At 42.8% G+C, this 15,951-nt stretch overlaps 1 protein-coding gene across 1 annotated transcript in view; it reads right to left on the bottom strand.

Moving 5' to 3' along the window:
• Positions 1–5,325, bottom strand: part of Cd274 (CD274 molecule) — a 29,513-nt gene extending 24,188 nt beyond the window's left edge. The window contains exon 1 of the mRNA XM_013026441.1: positions 5,124–5,325. The gene's annotated coding sequence lies outside the window, so the exon portion shown is untranslated. The remainder of the gene's footprint in view (positions 1–5,123) is intronic.
• Positions 5,326–15,951: the final 10,626 nt, after the last annotated feature.

Here is a 15,951-nt window from a genome sequence, read left to right as displayed (position 1 = left end):
TCTTGAGTAGCTGGGATTATAGGCATAAACTGAAGGAGAAAATGTAAAACCTGGGAAGGAAGTAACCCAAAGAAAGTAACCTAAAAGACCACACGGACTGAAATTAAGTAGGAGGAAAGATTTATTGCCAGCAGAACAGAGAAGGCCAAGTTCTCATGAGGAAAGGGAGAAAATGGCGCCGTCTGGCTCTTTGGAGGCCCCTTTTATATTGGAGGCTGGAAGTGGGCACAGGTGCTGCCATTGAGGGCAGAGATTAGGCCTGCAAGGTGGGCGTTTCCTTACAAAAGCCACCAGAGTCAGACACTAATACTGTTTTCTAGTTGGATTGCCAAGAATTAAAACAGGAATTTTTTCATCGATTTGTTTAGTGTTCAGTTCTTTGGGCATTACCACTTTGTCTGTTTATAGTACTGGTTTTCTTATCAAAGAGTAATAGTATGAACCCTTAGTGTCAAAAAAAAGAAAAAAAAAAAGATATGTGTATTAGCACCAGCACTTGAAAGGCTGAGCCAAGAGGATCACTACCAGTTCAAGGCCAGCCAGGGCTACATAGCCCTTTCCTCCCCTCCCCAAAATGATGCTCAAAATATGTCATTGTCCTCTTGCTAGTACCAGAAACACAATTTTTATTTCTCTCTATCCTCCCTATAGATGGAGAGGAGGTATAGCATCTAGACCTGAGAGCACATGAGGCTTCAGAAAAACACTTAAGAGGGGCTGGGGTTGTGACTTAGTAGTAGAGTGCCCTGGGTTCAATACCTCAGTACCACATAAACAGAAAAAGCCAGAAGTGGCACTGTGGCTCAAGTGGTAGAGTGCTAGCCTTGAGCAAAAGAACTTCAGGAATAAGGCCCAGGCCCTGAGTTCAAGCCCCAGGCCTGGCTAAAAAAAGAAAAACACATAAGATACTACTGAAAGACCTGACCAATAATTTACCTGGGACCTCATTTTATTCTGAAATTTAGCCTCTAACCTACTGCAGTCCTAAAGCCAGAAAATACTGCAGAAAGCTACGTGCAAACAGTTCTTGGAAAACTGCAGATGGTGCTTGCCTAAGATAAGCCGAAGGTGAATTGTCTGAGATTCCAGACAACCCCCACCTAGGAGTGGTGACCAATATCTAACCAGAAAGTCCAGCAGTTCTGCACGTACTCCCTTACCACAGCCCTTGATCTGACCAATAACCCTTTCTAGATTCCTTCCCACCATTGCTCACACAAATCATGTTTTAGAGACGGTTTATGATTTTCCTGTGGTGTCTGTTGATTTGTCAAGGGATGATATGATGAGTGCAAAGCCCCAGCCTTCCCCAAAGACTGTATAAAACTGCTGCAAATCCTAGGCTCGGGGCCTCTCTGCGTCACCAGTTGTTTGCTGTGTGTGCAGAGGACCGAGCTAGCTCACAATTAATACCTGGCTGCTGATTACATCGATCTTGGTCTCTGGTGGTCTTTTTGGGGTCCCAAACTGGAGCATTTTACCACTAACTCTAAGCAAAGCATTACTGAATAAAACCAAGGGACTGGAAATCCCTGAAGGATCATGCCTAATGATGCCAATGATTATAGGAGAGTCTTGTGCAGTTCTTATCATTTAATGCATCTGGTAGAAAATTTTAGGTGTGATAATAAGGTAATAGATCTGATTCTACAATTACCTATTTTGTCATCATCTTTTGTCCAGCAAGACTCCGTTCTCTTGGAATACAACAGTCACTAATGAGGGGAGTGGGGGGGGGGACAAGAATGGAAACTATTGTGTAAATAAACACTCTTTGACTTCTAGACCCCACACCAGGGTAATTAGCCTAAGAAAAGAATGTAGACAACAACAATGCTCCTATTTCCAGTAAGTCACTGTAACCAAGTGTGGATTTCTCATAAGAACAAAAGACATTCACAGAGCAGTAAAGGTGAACTAGGGAAGTAATGATGTATCATTCAGAGATAGGGAAGTGGGTTTGTCCCTAGGGGAAGTCCAGTACTATGCTATGGAAGCCATAGCATTCCTCTCTTCCCAGGGTTGGCTGGCCAGGAGGAAAACAAAGTAAGACTAAGTTATAAGAGAATTGATCTAAGCTGGCCCCAGCAGCTCACCCTGTAGTCCTAGCTACTCAGGAGACTAATATCTGAGGATCCAGGTTCAAAGCCAACCCCCCAGGAAAGTCTGTGAGATTCTTATCCCTGTTCAACTACAAAATAAATAAATAAATAAAAATAAAGCCAGAAGTGGAACTGTGGCTTAAGTGGTAGAGCACCAGCCTTGAACAAAAGAAGTTCATGGACAGCATTTAGGCTCTAAATTCAATCCTTAGGACAAGCACCACCACTATCCCTCCCCCCGTAAAAAAGAGTTGACCTATTGAATCTTTACAAAATATCAAGCTCTATCAAGCTTTACTAAGTCCTGTGCCCAAACACTTTTCCCCTTAGTCACACTGAGACATATTTTTTACATTTGCTTCAGTTCCCCACAGAATGTTGGTGGCTTTCTTAAAGACCACTCTTAACTGCTGTCTTGCCTTCTTCCACTGAAAAAGGCTGATTTCTTCTGCATGATACCATAGTTCTCCTTAAATACTTTTGGTCATATTCATGATCAACTGACATCCCTTCTGGAGAGCAATTTTCAGATTTCACTAAAGGCCTTTTAGACACTAACTCAGTAGTTAGGTTTCTAAGAGTTTATATGAGTAAATAGCTAGCAATGTCCCAAAGTGTTACATGTAACAAAAGTCATGAACTACTATACATAACCTCTAGATCTAGCAATATGAGATTTATCTCATTTGGTTAGCCAATATGATGAAATGTATAAATTAAAACTTATTAGAGGTACTCACTATGAACTATATAACTTGTGGGTGGGAATGAGAGGGGAAACGGGGAGAAAGCAAGGGAAGCGGTAACATTGTCCAAAAAGAAATGTACTCATTACCTGACATATGTAACTGTAACCCCTCTTTATAATAACAATAAAAAATTAGGGCTGGGAATGTGGCTTAGTGATAGAGTGCTTGCCTAGCATGCATGAAGCCCTGGGTTTCATTCCTCAGTATCACATACCAGAAAAAACCAGAAGTAGCACTGTGGCTCAAGTGGTAGAGTGCTAGCCTTGAGCAAAAGAAACTCAGGGAGAGTGCCCTTGCCCTGAGTTCAAGCCTCCAGGCTGGGGAAAAACAATTAAAAGCCGGGCACCAGTGGCTCACACCTGCAATCCTAGCTACTCAGTAAGCTGAGATCTGAGGATAGTGGTTCGAAGCCAGCCTGGGCAGAAAAGTTCCCGACTCTTATCTCCAATTAATCACTAAGAAAACAGAAGTGGTGCTGTGGCTCAAAAAGCTAGAGTGCTGCCTTGAGCAAAGGAGCTCAGGAAGAGTACCCAGTCCCCTGAGTTCAAGCCCCATGACCAACCAAAAAAATATATTAAAAATATTAGAAAGCATCTGGGTGCTAACAGCTCATGCCAGTAATTCAAGCTAGCTTAGGAAGCTAAGATATAAAGATTTCAGTTCAAAGCCAGTCCAGGAAGGAAATTCTTTGATACTCTCATCTCTAATTAGCCTACAAAAAGCCAGAAGTGGAGCTATAGCTCCAGTGGTAAAGTGCCAACCTTGAATGAAAACACTAAAGGAGAGCATTCTGACCCAGAGTTCAAGTCCTAGTGCTGTCTCTCTCTCTCCCTCTCTCTCTCTCTCTCTCTCTCTCTCTCTCTCTCTCTCTCTCACACACACACACACACAAATTTATAAGGATAGTTAATTAATAGAGAACACATCTATAGGCTGGGAATGTGGCTTAGTGGCAGAGTGCTTGCCTAGCATGCATGAAGCCCTGGGTGGTAGAGTGTTAGCCTGAGCAAAAAGAAGCTCAGGGACAGTGTCCAGGCCATGAGTTCAAGAAAAGAAAAGGAAAGGAAAAGAAAATGCATCTACAGTAATTTATTCAGATTAAAAATAGTAGAATATCTGTTCTCTTATTCCTTTTTGTTTTCTTTTATTTTTGCCTGTCCTGGTGTCTGGCTGCTGTCCCTGAGGTCCTTTTGCTCACAGCTAGCACTCATCACTTGAGGCACAGTGCCAATTCTGACTTTTTCTGTGATTAATTGGAGATACAAGTCTCAGACTTCTCTGCCTAGGCTGGCTTCGAATCTCAGCCTCCTGAGTAGCTAGGATTACAGGCATGAGCCCAATTTCTTACTCCTTTTTATAAGACAACTGAGCTGGGAATGTGGCTTAGTGATAGAGTGCTTGCCTAGCATGCATGAAGCCCTGAGTTCAATTCCTCAGTACCACATAAACAGAAAAAGGTGGAGATGGTATTCTGGCTCAAGTGGTTGAGCAAAGAAGCCAAAAGAAGCTCAGTGCCCAGACCCTGAGTTCAAGCCCCAGGACTGGAAAAAAAAAAGGGGGGGGAGGAGTATTGAATGTGGCTTAGTGGTATAGTGCTTGCCTACCACGCATGAAACTCTGGGTTCAATACCTCAGTACCACATACGCAGAAAAAGCCAGAAGTGGCACTGTGGCTCACATGGTAGAGTGTTATCCTTGAGTGAAAGAAGCTCTGGGGAAGTGTCCAGGCCCTGAGTTCAAGCCCCAGGATTGACAAAAAAAGAGGGAAAGAGAAAAAGAAAGAGGGGGAAGAGGGGGGGGAGAGAGGGGGGAGGCATGTGAGCTTTTATTTAGGACAATGTCAAGATGTCTAGGAACTATTTTTAACATTTTCACTCAGGCTTCTCCAATGCCTTTAAGGTCCTCTGAACAGATAGAGCAATGAATTTAGGCTCCAGAGTCCTGTATCTGAGGGCAGGAAGGAGACCATAGCAGCATGAATTACCCCAAATGCCAGACCTAGACATCCAGAATCAGTCCAGACTAGGAATTTCTCTATCACTCCAGCTAATCCACCTCCAGATCACATTTCACATAAGCATATAAGGCTGACAGTAAAGCAATACATCCACGTCGCCATGCCTTTTCCAAAGGCCAGCTATATTGTTGCCAGACATATTGTTGCAACGGCAATAACTAGTAACATCGCGTTCCACTCTTTGCCCCCTTTTCTCTCCATCGCCAGAGGGTCTAGCCTCAGCCTTTACTCAGGGCAGTGGGGACCGCTCCTTACCTGCAGGCGGCGACGCGGCAGAGACTCGGAGACTCGAGGGTACGCGAGGCTCAGGCAGGCAGGGCGCTAGTGGCGCCTTGGTGACAGGTGCTAATTACTTTGGGCTCCAGAGATTTCCGCCCACTGGGGCTGAAGCCCCTCCTGGGGAAAACCAGAAAACCAGCTGAGCGCAAAGAATTGGAGAATTGGGAGTCAGTTTCCCCTCCCAGGGCAGAGGGCGGGGTGGGGGGGAGGAAGTGGAGAGGAAAGAGATCGTCAGATGTAAACGAAACCAAAAGTGGAGCTTACGGTCTGGGTTTTCTCAAAAAATGAATAAAAGGATCGGTGTACGCCACACCCCTAAGCCCAGCCTTTGAGAAAGAAGAGCCCCCCAAGAGACCTAGTTCAAAAACCAAAATACAAACAAAATGCTTGGGGGGGGGGGCAAAGTTCAAGTGCTAAGCATAGCCAGGACCAAACAAAAACAGTTCAAAAGATTTACAGACCATTTCCAACATGTGGTTATGTGAGTATCGCGGTTACGCTCATTCCCCAACTTTGTCCTTTGTCTCACCATTTTTTCCCCCTTCCCTTCCCTAATTCAGCCAAATGTATATACCATACCCAGGGTATCAAATCAAATACAGTGACAACAGGGGATAAACCATAGTGTGAACCAAAAACACAAAAGAAAAAAGAAATCACATAGTACCTAAAAACAACAACGGGGGTAGGGGGCGTTGGGGAGGGAGGGAAAGTGGGAGAAAAATGAGAGTGGGGGGGTGACAAGTTCGACAAGGAATGTACTAACTTATGTAACTGTAACCCCTGTGTACATCATCTTGACAATAAAATTTAAATGTAAAAAGTTCAACGGATTACAGCAAACTTATCCCTGATATATTTTAAACAAGCCAAGATTTTGATTTTTACCTTTAGTATTCAGATTATTTGGGGATGGAGGCATGGCTCGGGTGGTAGAGCTCCAACTTGTAAACAGCAAACCAGTCAAGCAAGTATAAGGCCCTGAGTTCAGACCTCAGTACTACAGGGGGGATGGAGGGGATCTTAAACTGTAGAATCCAGACACCTTAATAAATTCTGCCACTTGGTTTCCTGATGGAAGCCTTTTCAAGACAACTAAACACCCTGACCTATCTTGAAACAACACATAGATGGTAAACAACATACCCACATGGCTTTGGTTTTTATTCTAGAAAGTAGGTGTGCATTGATAATAGGAAATATATTTTTAAAACATGGACTTTTGGACTTCCTCAAATTCCTCGACATAATGAAACTTCATTTGCTTAGTCATTAAAAGAACTTCCCATCATGACCTATACCTTTTAAGAATGCTCTGGATCTCTGCTATACTGTCATTCTTGGAGTCCAGGTTAGGGAAGAGAATATTTTAGGCCAGGGGGGGAAAGCCTTTCTGGAAACTGGAAGAGTAATGGGCTCAAAATAAAACCAAGTGCTATGTGACTGTGTGACTATCACAAAACTTGGTGTCATAATTTACTTAACCATTTTCACTGTTGTGCTTTTTGGTCTTTTCCTCCATTTATAAATTCAATTCCTTATCCTTTGCCTTTTCCACTTCCACATTTCAGTTCAAAAGACTACATCACAAATGAATATATCATCCACATTGTCTTGCTTGTGACATTTCCTTTGAAGTAAGACTTTTCACAGACTCAGGTTTTTATTTTCCGTCTCAAAAAAAAAAAAATACTGGAGATAATATTGCTTTAAAAATCTGGTAGAGAATGTGGAATTCTCTCTGGCCCCAATAAGGTTAAAATAGATTTTTGAAAGTCCAGCTCAGATGTTCTGAATCACTTTTGAAGTCTCAGAGTGGAATACAGCAGTTTCCCCAAACTTTAAAATTTTAGTAAACCAATAGACTTTTTGTGACAATCCATTTTATGCATATATGGACACACATTCATGCAAACAGGTCTCAGGAATAACAATGGTTTATGCTGACTATGCGTAATACAGCTGACAGTTCTTATTTAATGTTTTATTTGCCTAAAAGTGATAGTTAAGACGCGGGATCTTAACCCTGTAGTGGTCATTACTCCCCAGGTCTAAAAATATTGGCCTGCAGAACTGTCTGCCACTAACCAGCTGAGTTATCTTGGTCAAATAATTCACTGAGTTATCAGGCTTGAGAACCTCATAGTTTCTGTGGTCTATAAATCATTTTTAAAACCAGAAGGGGAGAGTACTTCTTTTTATGAAAAAAGTAATATTTAAGATCCACATTAATAAACAGTAAGGGAAGACTAGCTGTGAATGAAATTTGAAGATATTGATAGGAGCAGAAGGTATTTTACTCAGCTGACTACTCAGTGATTTGCCTATTAGTAATCTGGTGATATGTGTTCTTGCTCATTTCTTGCACCTGCTTCCACACTTCAGCCATTCTCCCTGGAGTTAACCTGACCACAATACTGTAGTAGATTCTTCTCACAGACAGCAAGAGAACATTCATCTGACAGCTGGACAGCTAGAGTGATTGGTATTCACTTTATACAAAGTTGTATTTGCGCAAATGAGGATTTTTAAGTCCCAAAGGTGATATGACCACTCCTGATCTACACAGCTAATTGAAGTAGAGCTCTTAGTAGAACTCAGATCTCCAGATGGATGCTGTTTTTGTGTCCATAGCTACTTCTATTTTATAGAATATTCACAGAGTGTAATACACATCTAAGCCAAAAAAAATTCATTTAACATCCTCTAGAGATAGAAAAAATAGGATGTATTTAAAGAAAGAGAATTTTTATTTTTTTATTTTTTATTTTTTGTCGGTCATAAGGCTTGAACTCTGCACCTGGACCCCGGCCCCCACTCCTCAAGGCTAATGCTTTATCACTTGAGCCATAGCACCTCTTCCAGTTTTCTGAGTGGTTTATCGGAGATAAGGGTCTCATGGACTTTCCTGCTTGGGCTGGCTTTGAACTGCCATCCTCAGATGTCAGCCTCCTGAGTAGCTAGGATTACAGGTGCGAGCCACTGGTGCCCAGCAAGAATTTTTATTTTATTACCTCAAAAGTATATCTAAGTTAGGGCTGGGAAAGTGGCTCAGTGGTAGAGTTGCTTACCTTGCATGCTTGAGGCCCTGGGTTCGATTTCTCAGGACCACATAAGCAGAAAAAAAAAAGTCGGAAGTAGCGTTGTGGCTCAAGTGGTAGAGTGCTAGCCTTGAGCTAGCTTGAAGAGATGAAGGACAGTGCCCAGGCCCAGAGTTTAGGCCCTACGTCCTGGCCGGGCACTGGTGACTCATGCCTGTAATCCTAGCTACTCATGAGGCTGAGATTTGAGGATCAGAGTTCAAAGCCAGCCCGAGCAGGAAAGTCCATGAGACTCTTATTTCCAATTAACCACAAAACACCAAAAATGGAGCTGTGACTCAAGTGGTAAAGCACTAGCCTTGAGCTGAAAAGCTCAGTGACAGTGCCCAAGCCCAGAGTGCAAGCCCCATGACCAACCAAAAAGAAAAGAGAAAGAAAGAAAGAAAAACAAAAATATATCTAAGTCAAAATAGCACAGACAATAAGCCGGGTGCTGGTGGCTCATGCCTGTAATCCTAGCTACTTAGGAGGCTGGAATCTGAGGATCGAGGTTCAAAGCCAGCCCAGGTAGGAAAGTCCGTGAGACTCTTATCTCCAGTAAACCACTAGAAAACCGGTAGTGGCGCTGTGGTTCTAGTGGTAGAGTGCTTGCCTTGAGCTGAAGAGCGCAAGGACAGTGCCCAAGCCCAGAGTTCAAGCCCTACTACCGACTGACCAAAAAAAAACAAAAAACAAAAAATAGCCCAGACAAGAGGGAGGCATTAATCCTGAAAATTTTAAGTTTTGCGATTTTAGTGAAGTGAATGGAGAAATAGTGAGTTAAGAGAACAGCAGTAGCAAGCCAGGACTGAGGATCTAGGCTCTCTGGTCATTGCTGATGTCATGAGTCACCATTTCCCATTCATATTCTAAACTCATTGCTGCTAATGTGCTGTTTCTTAAAGTGTCTCAATCACATCACAATTGTTGCTTGAGATAGGAGTTTAGAGCATACTTTCCAGTGTTCTACTATAGAGATGCTGGAGCCAAAACTCTTTGGGGGAATCACCACTTTGATGTTGTCTCCAAGTGAGTCATGTTCATAGTGAAATTTTGAAAACTAGAGCTTCAGTATGCAAGGAATAGAATGAACCAAAAATCCCTTGCAAAGATACCTGGAATACCCCTTTCTCAAATTCAGCTCATCTTTGATTTTTTTTTTGCCCATTTTAAATATATTTATTTAAGACATTGCATTTTCCACTTGCAATACAGTGCTTTATAAAGTGCAATGTTCATATGTTTCCCTGTGTACATGTTCCATATTCAAGTATTGAGAATGCCCATTAATTTACTACAGCAGCTTAACTTTTAAAAACTGCTATACAAGTCACTAAATTTGGGCTTTTAAATGCTTTATTGTGTGGAACAATGCTACATGTATGTTTAGGGTGCCTTAGTCAACCTCTTCAATGGTGGGCCCAGAGGAAGCACCGCGGGAAGGAGGAGTTCCTCCACCAGGGAAGCCTCCAGGCATGCCTCCTGGCATGCCACTGCACTCTGGTATAGCTTGGTGATGATAGGGTTTCAGCTCATTTTTATCAGTTCAGCTCTTCATCCTGCCTCAACCTGTTCCATTTGCCAGGCTCAGAAATGACATTCCCAGATCACTTTCTATCAGAAGCTGAAGAAATTCTCATGGACCATTACCAGAGGAAAAAGCAAAGAGTTCTGAGAACTGGTTTATAGCAATGCTTTAAGAATGTACATGGAGGCTGAGAAGTGCCACCATGTTAGGCACTAGCATTAAGGTTTATTATGCATGTGAACTGCTTGGAGATGAGTTGTTTTCATTACTTGCAGAATATGGTAGGGCATAGAGTAACTGGGAAGCATAAGTTTCATTCATGCCAGGATTACAGGCATGAGCCACTGGTGTCCAGCCTTCCCATCTTTTTTTATAGAATTGTATTCTTATGGATCTGTCCTTCTTAACCTAAGTACTCAGGGGCAGGATTAGCCTTTCAAGTCCCTGCAGTTAACCTGACCACAATACTGCAGTAGAGATTCTTCTCAGAGGCAGGGAAGGGAACATTCATACTGACAGTCAGCTGGGGTGTTTAATGCCTTTTTCTCTTTCTTTCTTTCTTTTTTTTTTTTTTTTGCCAGTCCTGGGGCTTGAACCCAGGGCCTGGGCACTGTCCCTGAGCTTCTTTTGCTCAAGGCTACTACTTGAGCCATGGTGCCACTTCTGGTTTTTTCTGTTTATGTTGTGCTCAGGAATGGAACCCAGAGTTTCATGCTTGCTAGGCAAGCACTCTACCACTAAACCACATTCAGAGACCTTGGTGCTTGCTTTATACAAAGTTTTAATTGTGCAAATGAGGACATAATTCCTGAAAAGGTGGTGTGATCAAGCCTGGTCCACACAGCTAATTGAAGTATTGCTCCTAGTAGAACTCAGATCTCCAGATGGATGCTGTTTTTGTGTCCATAAATACTTCTATTTTGTGGAATATTCACAGAGCATAATAGACCTTCAAACCAGACCTTCAAACCAAAGAAACTGAAAACTTCATGTGATTTTAATATGCTCTTTACTAACTGCCCATGGTATCTTTATTAAAGGAAGTAGATTGGTACTTTTAAACATGCTTTTTGTGATAGTGGTCATGGGGCTTGAACCCAGCACCATGGCACTGTCCCTGAGCTCTTTCACTCAAGGCTAGCACTCTACCACTTTGAACCACAACTCCACTTCTGATTATTTGGTACATAATTGGAAATAAGAATCTCATGGACTTTCTAGCCCAGGCTGGCTTTGAACCATGATCCTCAGGTCTCAGCCTCCCAAGTAGCTAAGATTACAAGCGTGAGACACCAGTTCTTGGCTTAGATATTCTTGTTTTTGCAAGCTTTTCACCAATTCTATCTCAACACCAATGACTTACTTATTGAAAGCTCAAAAAGAGAATTTTCACCAATTCTATCTCAACACCAATGACTTACTTATTGAAAGCTCAAAAAAAGCAATTTTAAATGCCCACTTGAAAAACTTAGATGAAAGCTCTATTATTCACGTCAGGCTCTCCTGTCTCCCAAGATCTCTACTTCCACTGAATAAAAGCGAGTGTAGAAGTGCTTTACAAACTGTCTAGATGTGAACTTTCTCTCTTTTTTTTCTTTCTTTTTGGCAATTCAAACAAAGAGAGCCGGGTACTGGTGGTTCACATATGTAATCCTAGCTACTCAGGAAGCTGAGATCTGAGGATCACAGTTCAGAAGCCAGCCCTGACAGAAAAGTCCATGAATCTCTTATCTCCAATAAACTACTCAGAAAAAGCATAAAAAGAGAGAAGTTAAGCCCAGCCATTCATGGTTAATTTTCTATTAATAAAAATAATAGAATTAGAAAAAGAAAAAGCAAGAAGGGGCACTGTGGCTCAAGTGGTAGAATGCTTGAGAGGCTCAGGAACAGCACCCAGACCCTGAGTGCAAGCCCCAGGACTAGCCAAAAAAAAGAAAAGAAAAGAAGAACTTGGAACCCAATTGAAGTTTAAAAAAATAAAAATAAAGGAAAAAAAACTCCAAAACACTAGAACTCTTCTTAGGCTAGAAGCTGTAAGTGTGGCAGGTCTCTGGAGTAGCAATGGGAGGATGCTAGGATTAATTCTTTCTTTTCCTTTCCTTTTTTTTTCTTTTTTGCCAGTCCTGGGACTTGAACTCAGGACCTGAGCACCATCCCTGAGCTTCTTTATGCTCAAGGCTAGCACTCTACCACTTGAGCCACAGCACTATTTCTGGTTTTTTCTGTTTATGTAGTGCTGAGGAACCAAACCCAGTACTTTGTGCATGCTAGGCAGGCACTCTACCACTAAGCCACATTCCCAGCCCTTGGGATTAATTCTTTTTTTTGGGGGGGGGGGCGGTCGTGGGGCCTGAACTCTGGGCCTGGGCGCTGTCCCTCAGCTCTTCAGCTCAAGGCTAGTGCTCTACCACTTGAGCCACAGCGCCACTTCTGGCTTTTTTCTTTTTGCTTATGTGGTGCTGAGGAATCGAACCCAGGGCCTCAGGCATGCAAGGCAAGCGCTCTACCACTGAGCCACCTTCTCAGCCCTAGGATTAATTCTTTAACCAGGCTTGACCCAACTATGTGCACCTTCCTCTCCAGAGAGCCATAGTCTATATTTTTGTCTGCTTGTTGTCAACACCAATTATCAGCCCTTTCAAAGAGATGTGTTATAGTTTCCAGGAAGGAAACAGATGGTGTCTGGTTATCTTCTTACAAAGGTCTAGCACAGCTTATCTCTACCAAGATTCCCATCTGAACCACAGAGCAAGAGAAATGATGTGGCTGACTTATTTTGCAACCTCAGGAAACAACTTTCTTTTCCAGAAATTGCTGACACTTACGTAACAAATATCAGAAGTGCACAGCCATTAATGCATCTTTCTGAAATTAATGCATTTTTCTGATCTAGTACAGTAACTGATGTTTGAAAATGTGTTTTTTAAAAAAATGATCATTAGGGGCTGGGAAGATGGCTCAGTGGTAGAGTGCTTGCCTTGCATGCAGGAGGCCCTGGGTTCGATTCCTCAGCACCACATTAGCAAAATGAAAAAAGCCGGAAGTAGCGCTATGGCTCAAGTGGTAGAGGTCTAGCCTTGAGCTGAAGAGCTGAGCGACAGTGCCTAGGCCCAGAGTTCAGGCCCCATGACCGGACCCAAAAAAAAAAAAAAGATCATTACTGTCAGATGCCAGTGGCTCACACCTGTAATCCTAGCTACTGAGGAGGCTGAGATCTGAGGAACATGATTCTGAGCCAGCTGGGGCATGAAAGTCTATTAGACTCTTATCTCCAATTAACCACCAAAAACAAAAACTGGAAGTGGCGGTGTAGCTCAAGAAGTAGAGTCCTGACCTTGATCCAGAAAGCTCAGGGAGAATACCCAGGACCAGCACCAAAACAAAACAAAAAAATTGTAACTGGTCCTGACCAGGGTCTTCTGTGTGCCACCCACGCCCCCTGCTGGTGGCATTCATCCTGGCCCTGCTCCCTCCCTGCAGGACAAAGAGTATTCCAAAGCCCTTTAAGGGCTAGGTAACTTTGGGCCCATCAATCACCTCTCTGGGCATCAACCTCCTATCTCCAACTGGCAGCATCACAATTTCAACCCATGAGGGCTGCCATGGCTTGGCAGCCTTCATTTCCACTCAGTTTCCATTCCAAGGCCCTGCCAAGGGCTCTCAGCTGCAGGTAGTACCTACTGTGGGCATCCTGAGGCAAAGGGGTTGATCTGAAGACGGTGCCAGAAAGGACAGCCTTACTAGCAAGCCTGTCAGGGGTGAAGGGAGTGTTCACTGCCGTGCCCACACAACATCCCACCCCTGATGTCATGAGGCTTGTGCCTGGACCAGGGATTTGGGGAAGCAGATACACCAAAAACAGCCGCTGCTATTCTGCAGATATTCACAGGAGGGGCCACCTTAAGCCAGTGTTTCCTGGCTGCATTTAGAGAGGGGCCACCCAGGCTGCTGATAGCAGCTGAAACTCAATGGTCTGGATATTCTGCAGGTGTCAAGAAGGACCACACAATTCTACACACCAGGGCAGGTGCGAGGAAGTGGGAAACAACCACTGCACAGACCCTGCAGCAGCAAACTGTGACTCACCTCTCCTGGAAATGGATCTCTGGCTCATCCTCTTTGCTCCTCATGGCCTCCTCAGACTGTAGTGGTGCCCTCTTGGAGAGAAGGTGACACAGCTTCACTGGTCACTTCCTGCAGCAGAACCAGCCAGGCCCCACTTGCCCTCCACCTTCCAGTGGGACTTGGAGACAAAGTCAAACGTCCACATTTCTTTTCTTTCCTTTTCTTTTGTTGGTCATGGGGCTTGAACTCTGGGCCTGGGCACTGTCCCTGAGCTCTTTACCTCAAGGCTAGTAATCTACCACTTGAGCCACAGCTCCACTTCTGGTTTTCTGGTGGTTAATTGGAGATAAGAGTCTCATGGACTTTCCTGCTCCAGCTGGCTTTGAATCCCAATCCTCAAATCTCAGCCTCCTAAGAAGCTAGGATTACAGGTGTGAGCCATCAGCTCTTGGCCATGAAATTCTTATCTCCATTAATCTCAAAAAGGCTGGAAGTAAAGCTGTGGCTCAAGTGATAGAGCACTAGCCTTAAGCAAAAGAAATTAAGGGACAGCACCCAGGCCCGGTGTTCAAGCCCCATGACCAACAGAAAAAAAAATCAGTTTATGTGACTGGTGTCACTTGAGTCTCTACTGTGTCCTTTCCATGGTAACAGCTATCCTAGATATAGAGAACTACATCTGAGAAAATGGAGATAAACTTTATAAAACTCTCATTAAGCCCAATCCTTTTTTTTTTCTATGAGATACTCTCTTAAGTTGAAGCACTTGATTATTTTGTATGACCTTCCCTTGGAATGGAAAATAAGTTACCCTATATTCAAGCTTATCAAATCCTGAGAGACTATCCTGGGCAGCTTCTGCCACCTCAATTTCTGAAATATTACACTGATTATTTCTTTAAAATATTATTTGACCCTAGATCATAGAACATATGAGTTCATTTTGCACCTGGAGCTCCCCAGAGTACAATGGTACACAATGTCACGTTTTATGAAAACTCATAAAAGCACACTTTTATGAAAAGTAATATTACCTCCCTCACTTGTCTTCTGACAAATTCATGGAGCTCAGCACAATCATGAATCTGTAAATGGGGATCTATTTATAGAACACATTCCCTCTTTGTGTGTGTGTGTGTGTGTGTGAGTGTGTGTGTGTGTGTGTATGCATGTGGGGGGAGGCTGATCCTGGAGCTTGAACTCAGGACCAGGGCACAGTCCCTGAGCTTTTGTGCTCAAAGCTAAGGCTCAACCACCTGAGCTATAGCTCTACTTCTGACTTTTTGATGTTTAATTGGAGATAAGAGTCTCTTGGACTGTCTTGCCCAAACTGACTTTGAACTGTGATTCTCAAAGCTCTGCCTCCCGAGTAGCTAAGATTATAGGCATTAGTCACCAGTGCCCAACCTCTCTCTAGTTTTGAAGTAAGAGGATATTTCTATAAAATTTCTCAGATATATCATACTGTTACTACTCATTACCACAAAGTGTTTTCATTATTGTTAGAAAGATATTTGTTTTCAATGGCTGGAAACGTGGCTTAGTGGTAGAGTGCTCACCTAGCATGCCCGCAGCTCTGGGTTTTGTGCCTTAGTACCACATACATAGAAAAAGCCAGAAGTGGCACTGTGGCTCACGTGGTAGAGCACTAGCCTTGAATAAAAGAAGCTTAAGCCCCAGGACTGGAAAAAAGGAGGAATTGGAGGAGGAGGAGGAAGAGCAGGAGGAGGAGGAGGAGGAGGGAAGCAAGAAGAAGGAAGAAGAAGAAGAAGAAGAAGAAGAAGAAGAAGAAGAAGAAGAAGAAGAAGAAGAAGAAGAAGAAGAAGAAGAAGAAGAAATTTGATTTCAACTTGAACTTTAGATTTGCTTTCATGTTTTAAGCTGCAAGATTGCAACAAAGAATCTTGAAAGTCCTTTCTTGAATATATTAGTTCATTATAATTCTGTTCTGCATCTAGAGGCATTCATTATTGCCTCTATATGAACTATGACAATAAATTTAAAATTAAAGAAGCATGCTAGTGAAACTTTAGAATATTGTTGCTAAACTCATTTATGATATTTAATATCAGAATGCTTGAATTGTTTTCCTAAATTTTAATCAAAATAATTGATAGACTGTAGAAAATGA

Source organism: Dipodomys ordii, unplaced genomic scaffold, assembly GCF_000151885.1.
Source record: "Dipodomys ordii isolate 6190 unplaced genomic scaffold, Dord_2.0 Scaffold93, whole genome shotgun sequence".
Classification (NCBI taxonomy): Eukaryota; Metazoa; Chordata; class Mammalia; order Rodentia; family Heteromyidae; genus Dipodomys; species Dipodomys ordii.
This window is presented reverse-complemented; position numbering and strand designations above follow the sequence as displayed.